Here is a 10,247-nt window from a genome sequence, read left to right as displayed (position 1 = left end):
TTGGCAAGCAGACTGCATCGATGTGGAATAAGCATTGCATTATGGCATTATAAGAAGGCCCAAATGATGCAGAATATTAAAGGCATCAGGAGTCAACACCTCAGATAACCCAGTTTCAAGTTGAAGCCCCAATTACAAGAAAGCCTTACAAAAATGGTACATTTATTAAGTGAGCGAGTAAGATCATTCCCCAGGCATGCTTTGCGTCAATGGACCCATGACTATTTGACATTTCAACACCTTGGAATCTTCTATGCAGGGTCTTCAAATAATGTGAAGCTAAGTGAACCTGGGAGATTGATCTGCCATGGCTTACTACTACTCCCCGTTATTCTACCCACAAAGAATACTTACACTCAGACCATTTAATGTTGTTGATGTGATTTTGTTTGACTATATGAGTCAATGGTGAAAGTGTTGTTTTTTTTTTACAGCGCCACGTGGGTTTATTTGTACAACAAACAGCACAAGAAGACACCAGCGCCATGCAGGCAGCAGCCCAGGGCTCACACCAGTCCCTCTCGCCCTCACAGAGAACTCCACTTTGTGGGAGCCTGGGGGCCTTGGGGAGCTTGATCTGGGGCAGGGGCGCCTTTGGGAGCTTTTGCTGGAGTCGTGGCCTTGGCTGGAGCATCAGCCTTGCTTTGTGCCTTGGCCTTGGGCCGGCAGAGCCTCAGACCCTTGGCAATACGTGCCCGAGCCCGCTGCCAAGCTTGGGGTGGGCAATGTAGGCCAGTCGGCTGAGCTTGCGGTTGACGCCCATTGGGATCTTGGCCTTGACCTCTGTGGGCTTCACAAGATCCTTGATGGCCTCAGCATGAGCAGCCGCAGCCTTGGCGTTGTTGGCCTGCATTTTCTCCAGGCCCTTCTTGTTGTACTTCTTGGCAAAGCGCATGTTCCTCAGGAACTTGGGGTCCACCCCCTTCAGAGATTCGTATCTTTGTGACCGGGGTTTTTGGATGCCATTTCTGTGCCATTTCCGGGATTGGTTGTGCGTGGTGTGGTTCTTAGATTTGGCCATGTCTGCACCAACGCCTGCAGCTCCCTGAGCGCCAGGGACCGGAAGAGAGAGCAGTGTTGATTTTTTTTAAAGAACCAGTTTTATTATCTGTTTGTCTTTAAGGTGGTCTCATTCCATTCATAATCAAACTTTCCCTTTAAATAGTTTATTATAGACAACTGACACGTTAGCTTAAAGAAAAGGAATTGGAGAGTATGTAAATATCTACTATAAATTAAATAAAAACATTACGTGTAATAATGTCCCATTATTATTATTATATATGCTGCAATATTACAGGAGCAGAATTGTAACTATACAAAGAGGAAGAACTATATAGATGCAAGGAAAGGAATTTCATAATATTGAACACTCAATTTTAAAAACACTCAAAAACAGGAATAGAAGGGAAATTATTCAACATAATAAAGGCTATATATGAAAAACCAACCTCCAACATCATGGGCAACAGGGGAAAACTGTAAACATTTCCCCTGAGAACAAAAACCAGACAAGGATGCCCCGATCACCACTCTTATTGAACAGCATGCTGGAAGTCTTAGGCAAAATCATTAAGATATATCTCAGGGGAATACCTTTGGACAAAGATACTGTCACTCTTTTCAGATGATATGACTTTATAACTACAAAATCCCAAAGACGGCACAAAAGATTGTTAGAAACAATTGAAGAATTTCATAAAGTAGCAGGATACATGATTAGCAAGAAGAAATAAACTGGATTCTTGTACACCAGCAAAGAGAGCTCTGAAAGAGACATCAAGAAAACAATAATACCTAAGAAACAAACAAAAACTGTACAAAGAAAACGACAGAACTCTTGTACAAAAAATCAAAAGAAACCTACCAAAAAGGAAGAATATTCCATGTTCATGGATGCAAAGATTTAATAATGTGAAAATTTCAAAATTATTCAAAGCAATCTATAAATAGAATGCAATCCTGATCCAACCCCAACTTAATTCTTTAAGGAAATGGAAAAATTAATTACCTACTTCATATGGTGAGAGAAGAGACCTAGAGTAAGCTACTGGTGTGATGGCAGATAGAGAAACCAATTCATCAGGCTAGGAAAACGTAAAGTAAATGCACCCATCTATAGACCACTGATCCTCTGTCAGGGAAAATGCCAGCCCCCCACAACTAATCACTGGTTCAGTAAGTACAATTATATGGTTATGATACATAAAGATTATAATATTGTCATAGAGAGCATGAGAGATAGAAGAGAGATTGAAATAATGGAGTCAGACACATTTCATGGTAGCATACTCACCTCCTGGATGGCCATGATCTCACCAGCCAGGTCCGTGTACAGCATGGGTTGAGGTGAGGTGGGGCTGAGACCCAGAAAGCTGGACTGTCAGAGACCCCGTTTATTGCTCACCAAGGGTGATATCTACTTAGGGGGTGTGATTCCAGGTAACCACACATGTCACAGGAAGGGGTTGTACAATAGGCAATACAAGCAATAGAAGGGGGGATATACAAAAGCGTAACAGCTAGGGGTGTACACATGATAGGAAGGGGAGGGACTAGGTGACAAGAAGAGCAGACCCTAGATTCATGATGGTGGCTAAGCTGTCACGGGTGGGTTTGACCTCTCTGGGGTCTCCTACAAGGAAACAGACAACTACTATCCTTATCAGAAGGAAGTGGGTCCTACTTGTTATGGGATAAACAGTGGTGACTGCTTGCTCTAGATGACTGATAACCCTTAGCCCTATAATGCCAAAGGTGACATTTTTGTAATGTTTAATTAAGTGGAGAGAGAGAGAGATCTATGAAAGTAAAGAATAAAAACAAAAAAAATTTTCCTGAAATTAAAAATTCAGGTGTTATAGGGTTTAGGGAAAATAACCCCTGACCTACTTCTGTTGACCTCCAAGTGTATAGTCATCTGCCATGTGTAGCAAGCAGCTAAGTTTGGGGTATATTTGGGAAAGACAATTTGGGAGACATCTTTCAGTTTCCCACAATCCTCAACAATGCCCACAAAACAATAAATGGAAAAGAAATGGCCTGTTCAACAAATGGTGCTGGAAATTTTTCAAACTGAAATAGACATTTTGCTGTTTGGGTTAAATAGAAAAATGTAGATAATGGAGAAAAGAGTGAATTTTAAAATTCGGAAGTAGGAAGTAACTAAGAAAATAATTTTTTTCAATAGTCTCAAAGAACTCTGAGAACACATCATATCAAAAGACCTAAGATATGTGTCAGTTAAGTTCCAAAAGGAAAGGGAAAGAAAATTGGCACATAAAAATGCACACATTTGATGACATCATCTTAAAGCTGGACAAGAGAAACTTCTGACACGATAGCTAACTAGACGACAAGGTCTCCAGACACTCGGCAACAAAGACATAAGAAAGCAAATGAAACAAGTATGGATGGCAATCCTGGAACCCCAAGCTCTAATGGAAAGCATGGAGCGGATCAAATACCAATTAGAAGAAGAAACTGAATGAAAACTCTGAACAAGGAGATAGATGGGGGATTGCATTGTAAACTAACCTGACACTACAGAAGCATTTTGAATTTATACAAGCAATATTCCAAAATGGGCAGCAACCTGATAATCAGCTCCACTTGCCCAGGGCTGTAGAAGGATCCACATCTGTGGTGCAGTCTTTCCTTAACTCCCTTCACCCTCCAGGGACCAGAAGTGTCGCCATCTCTCAGTACCCACCCAACAGCTGATGGCAATCTTCTAACACACAGCCCCTGTTTCTCCTTAAACTGGGAGCATCTCCTCAGGAATCCATGTTCACATCACCCTTGTGTTTGGTGTCACATTCTCTCTCTCTCTCTCTCTCTCTCTCTCTCTCTCTCTCTCTGTTTCTCTCTTCTCAGGTAAGCAGGACACAGTGTGAGACCAGGCTTCCTACTCCCAATTTCTCCTTAGACCATCAGAAGCTCCATTACAAACCAGACACCTGTCCCCAGCCTCTTATAAGCCGGCAGGGAATCCTACTGAAACCCAGCACAATGCCCTTATCCAGCTTGTAGGCCAGCAGGAATTACTCTGGGACCAAATACAAAAATATAGACTGACAGAATCCATGAATGAAAAAAATATATACGAAGCAAAAGACAACCAAAAAAGAACATGAATTGACAATATTAAAATCTGATAAAACAGACTTTAATGTAAAACCCAGATATGACAAGGAATGATTAAAGGGTTGATTGAACAAGAGGACATTACAGTAATTAATATCAATGGACACAATGAAAAAGCACAAAATGCACCTCAAACTTTAACAGAATTGACCAGAGAAACAGACAACCCCAAAATAATAGTAGCAGATTTTACTACTTGCGATGAAAGACAGAACAACTGCCCTGTTTCCCCGGAAATAAGACAGTGTGTTATATTAATTTTTGCTCCTAAAGGTGTGCTAGGTCTTATTTTCAGGGGATGCCTTATTTTTAGATGAAGAAGAATATGGTACACATTTATTGTTGAACCATAAAAGAGGAAATTTATTACCTGTATTACCTGTATATGGTACGGTAGTAGTTGTCATCACATACCAGCATAACCAGACAAACTGTGAATCCTACAGTATCAAGAATTTCTTGTTACCACCATTATTTCCGTGTACAACAATCTATGGTACATTTACTCATTTATTCAATGACAGTCGTGTCATCATATTCTGGACCATCATCATAACAGTGCAAACCCTTATTTTCGGGGAGGTCTTACTTTTGGGGAAACAGAGTAGAAAGACATAGAAGGAATAAATGTAATTAACCAAGTTGATCTCATAGACATACCCAACAGCAAAATAATAAACATTCTTTGTAGCACACATGGAGCATTCTCCAGAAAATACCATAGGTGAGGCCACAAAGCTAGTCTCAATAAATTTTAATATATCAAAATACTGCAAAGCATCATTTCAGGTCACAACGCTATAAAATTAGAAATCAACAATAGGAAGACCAGGGGGGGTGAGAATCAACGGAAAACTGAATAACATTATGATTTTAAGTGTCTAGGTAATAGAAAAGATTAAAAGTGAAGTTTCACAGTTCACTGAATCAAACAAAAATTAGAATACTGCACGCCGAAATGTTTGAGACTGAGCGAAAGCAGTGCGAAGCCCAAATGGCAATTTACAGCAACAAATGCATACATAAAAAGAAGAAGAAGAACGAGCCAAAGTTAACAGCTAAGTCCAACATCTCCAACAACTGGAAAAAGAACAGCAAAATGAGCCTAAATGCCAAAGAAAAAAAGAAGAAACAATACAGATTAGAGCAGAAATATGCAAAAACAATTCAAAATCAGACTCACTGCCCTGAGTCAATTATGACACATAGCAATTCTATAAGTGAGGGTATAACTGCCCTTGTGAGGTTCCAAACACTGTCATTCTTCACAGGAGTTGAAAGCCTCATTTTGCTCCAAAAGTGTGACTGGTGGTTTTTAGTCAACATAGAATCAAAGTGATTAGATTAGATATTTGAAAGGACTCATAAAATTGACCAAAGAATGGCACATCTCACAAAGAAACAGATGCAAATAGCAGGAATAATAAATTAAATAGGTAAGGTCATGACAGATATAGACAAAAGTAACAAATTCTTAACATAATAGACTATCAAGAAATGTACTGAAGCATATTTGGAAACCTAGAGCAGTGGTTCTCAACCTTCCTAATGCCACGACCCTTTCATACAGTTCCTCGTGTAGTGGTGACCCCCAACCATAAAATTATTTTCGTCACTACTTCATCACTGTAATGAATCTGGGTGACCCCTGTGAAAGGGTCATTCGACCCCCACTGACCTAGAAGATATGAGCAAATTTCTAGAACATACTACTAACCTAAACAAACACAGACAGAAGTAGAAAATTTTAACAAACCTATAGCAAAAGAAGGAATTTAACAGGTCTATTTTTAAAACTTCCAACAACTACTACCAAAACCCTGGCCCACAAGGTTTCAATAACAATTCTACCAAACTTTTGGAGAAGAACTAATGTAAATTCTCCTCAAACTATCCCGGTATAGTTATAAATAGAAAAGGAGGAAATTATTTCAAATCCATTTTATGCTGCAAGCAAGACAAAGACATGACTAAAATAAACCAATATCCTTCATATAAATAAAAATTAACAAAATAATGACCAATAGCATCCAACAATATATTAAAATAAAATTATATAAAAATAACACATCATGACCAAGACGGATTCATACCAAGTATAAAGAATGGTTCAACATTAAATAGTCAATGTAATTTACTACTGAAGGAAAAGTCATATAATCACATCAATTCAATTCAGAACAGGCATTTGACAAAATTCAACACCCATTCCTGATTAAATTATTCAATGAAAAATAGAAGGGAAGTTGTTCAGTATAATTAAGGACATGTATACAAAAACAAAGGCCAACATTAGTCTTACTGGAGAGACTGAAAACATTTCCCTTACAAATGAGAACTGCACAACGGTTTCCAATATTATGGCTCCTATTCAATATAGTATGAAAAAACCTAGCCAGAGCAACATGGCAAGAAAAATAAAATGCAAACAAATTGGAAAAAAATAAGTAAAATTATCTCTTCTTGTAGATGATATGACCCTATACTTTTAAAAGTTCAAAGACCCAAGCAAGACAATAATTGGAACTAATCGATAGATTCAGCAACGTGGCAGGGTACAAGGTTAATATATTAAAAAGAGAGTCTTTCTTTACATTGACAAATAGAACTCTGAAAAGAAAATCAGAAAAGCAATATCACTTACAATTGCCACGGAAGCCAAAGTGATGCAAAGGTATAATGCAATTCTGATCCAGGTTTCACCATTATTCTTTAAAAATATGGAAAACATCATCACAAATTTTATAAGGGAAGGAAAGAGACCCCAGAAAAGCACAAAGAAAAACGAAGCACACCTTGTGTTCCCTGACCTCAAAAGCTACGGTATAGACACTGTGGTCTAACAGCCTCTTTTTGGTACAATGAGATCTAAACGTAAATCTATCCATCTATGAACAGCGGATCTTTGACAATGGGCTAAGAATCATTCATTGGCCAAGAGAGATTCTCTTTAACAAATGGAGCAGGTGAAAGAGAATATCCATTCACAGAAAATTTAAAAGGATCTATAACTCACACCATATACAAAAGCTAACTTAAGATTAATCAAACCCCTAAATGTAAAATTGAAAACCAGCAAACAACAACTAGGGACAAACTTAGGGGCTCTAAAATGGCATAAATACACCATCAAATGTAACTGAAATACGCAAGCAGCAGCCGGTAAACTAGATGCTGAGACCCTCATAAAAGTATATCCTTATGCACATCAAAAGATTTAAACCAAAAGAATAAAAAGAGACTCCACTGACTGGGAAAATCATTTGAGCAAAGACGTATCAGACAAGACATTGGTCACCAAAATTTATAAAAGACGTCAACACCTCCACAAGATAAAGAAAACACTCCCAATTAAAAAATGTGCAGACAGGGAGGGACAGCATCCCTTGGGGACTTGCCTAGACATGTCCCTGATGGAGATCACACAGCCTGACTCCCTTGGGGAGGCCCCAGAACCCATTTTGTAAACTCCAATATCTAACACAGTATACATGACCCTGTTCTCAATTTAATAACCCCACCGGAAACTATGATGTATTGATCTGCCACCAACCATAAATTTGTGACAGTTTTCCTTGACCTTTCATGTCCTTTATATATCAGCTCTATATATCAGCAAAACTTTGAATACCATTATGACATCATACTAATGGTCTCCAATATCTTTACCTTTTTCTTGTCCCATTTAAGATTTAATCAGTATTCTCTTAAAATGAGTACACAAATATAAATAGATAGAAGATAGATAGATAGATAGATAGATAGATAGATAGATAGATAGATAGATAGATAGATAGATAGATAGATAGAGCGAACCAGAAAAAAATGGGCAGAGGTAATGAACAGACAATTCACCAAGACATTCAAGCAAGCTAACAAATTAGAAAATGTTTGTGATCATTACCCATTATAGAAATGCAAATCAAAACAATCAGAGATCAGTTCAACCCAGTAGTAAAAGCAAAGTTAAAAAAAACAAGAAAAGAAAACAACAAATTCAGGCAAAGGTGGGGAGAGACTGGACCCCTTAACATTACTGGTGAGATTGTACAATAGCACAGTTATTGTGGAAAACAGGGGGTGCTTCCTTAAGTATTGGAAAAATAGACATATCATATTATCCAGCAATCCCACTACAAGATATATATTCTATAAAAATAATATCATGACACAAGTAGATATAAACACATCGATACTCATCATAGGATTCGATAGCAAAAGATGGAAACCACCTAAATTCCCATCAATGGATGAAGAGATAAACAAGCAATGCCACATACACACAGTGGAATATTACTCAATGTTAAGGAATAATGATTAATCTGTGTGGGATATTGCAAGACTTTTCCCCAGCTTTGTCTCCCCCAAAGACATGCCAAACATTAGAGGCTGTTTGCCAGCACTTGGTAGGAGGTCAGATATTCTCCCTGAAGTCATCTGGTCCACTCTAGGTGGGGCTCACACCCTACTGATAAGAATAGTAATTGTTTCCATGGAGAGCCAGACAACAGATCAAACCTGCTCAGTGACATCCAAAGTTAGGCTGCCATCCTGAATCTAGGATCCGCCCATCTTGTCACAGGTATGCCCCAATGCCTCCCCTTCCTATTGCGTATATACCCTTAGATCCCTCTCTCATTACTGTATTACCTATAGTACAACCCCTTCCTGTGACATATGTCTTTACCTGCAATTAGGGGGCTCACATGCCCCCCCCAAACTATATAAACCTTGGTTAGCAATAAAGAGCTGTCTCTCCCCCTGGCTCACTGCCCTGGTCCTCGCTCTCCTGTTCCCTCTTCCCCTTGTCCGCCTTCCCCTCCCCTGTGCTTGCTCGCTCCTGCAATTCCCACCTTCCACATCCTCAAGTGGACCACCGAGCTGGGCTGAGGTGAGCATGCTACCATGAAATGTGTCTGACTCCACTATTTCAATCTCTCTTCTATCTCTCATAGTCTCTATCACTTAGCTAATTTTTACTTATTATCGCTGTACAATTGCACCTACTGGACCTATGATGATTTGTTAGGGGCTGGCTACCTTGACAATCTGTAAAACACCTCATAATACGAATAAACCTAGAGGACATCATGCTAATCGAATTTAGTCAATCATAAAATGAAAAATATTGGATGAGATAACCACCATGAAAAGTCAAGAAAATATTGACAAGAACAAAAATAAACATTCTTTTCAGATTACCACCTGAGAGGATACATTACCAACTATAGGGTAGACATATATTAACTTGGGTGAATGGAAAAGCAAAATATAATAGGTGGAGATCAGCACAAAACAATCTAGGCAAAGAAAGACACTGGGAGAAGTACAATAGTTAAAACCCAACAGAAGGAAATATTATATACACAATCCTACAATAACTGTAAAAATAATATTCTATGAGTTGATGCCGTTTAGTTTAAAGAATAAGCACATCAGCCTTTGTGATCTAAGCACTGTAAACAATATCATCCAAATCTAAAGAAGGGAATGACATCACAGCTTAAATTGTGAACACTTGATTTTCAGAAGGCTGTGGATGACACTGAGAGCCCCAAGTCATTTGCGGGGTCCACCCATGGATTTAGCCTCTGGTGAATCCCCTGTGATCACAGTTAAGGGATTTGAATAGCCCTGTTATCAGACAGAGAGCATTGTATAAGGGGGTTGCCCACCACCCCACCCCACTCCCACCCCAAGCCCCCCAAAACAGGAAAAAGCTTCACTGAGCAGAGCTTTTGTCATATGCATGTTTCCTGCTAGACAGGCATAGAGCAACATGTTCTGAGTTAGTGCACCCAGAGGCCTCAACTGGGAAGGTTCTCTCTGGTCACAGTGGGTTTTTTTACAAGACTTCGTCTTTTGTGATGGTGGATTTAAGAAAACAGCATGCAGCTGTGAAATGTCATGTCCTGCTCGGGAAAAGTGCCACCGAAACTTGTTATGATGTTGCACAGAACTTACCAGGACAGCCCTGTGGGAAACACTCAAGTGGGCGAGTGGTTTCCTTGTTTCCAAAATGGTGAAATGCCAATTGATGATAAACCTCATTCTGGACATTCAACAACTTCTTGATCTGATGAAAATGTCAACTTGTTGTG

General features: G+C 39.1%; 1 pseudogene; it reads right to left on the bottom strand.

Moving 5' to 3' along the window:
• Positions 1-527: 527 nt before the first annotated feature.
• Positions 528-1,021, bottom strand: LOC142457072 (large ribosomal subunit protein eL29-like; annotated as a pseudogene).
• Between the last annotated feature and the right edge of the window lie 9,226 nt (positions 1,022-10,247).

The sequence above is a fragment of the Tenrec ecaudatus genome, chromosome 9, assembly GCF_050624435.1.
Source record: "Tenrec ecaudatus isolate mTenEca1 chromosome 9, mTenEca1.hap1, whole genome shotgun sequence".
NCBI classification, from domain to species: Eukaryota; Metazoa; Chordata; class Mammalia; order Afrosoricida; family Tenrecidae; genus Tenrec; species Tenrec ecaudatus.
The sequence above is the reverse complement of the archived record's forward strand: the minus strand, read 5'-3'. Positions and strand labels throughout refer to the sequence as shown.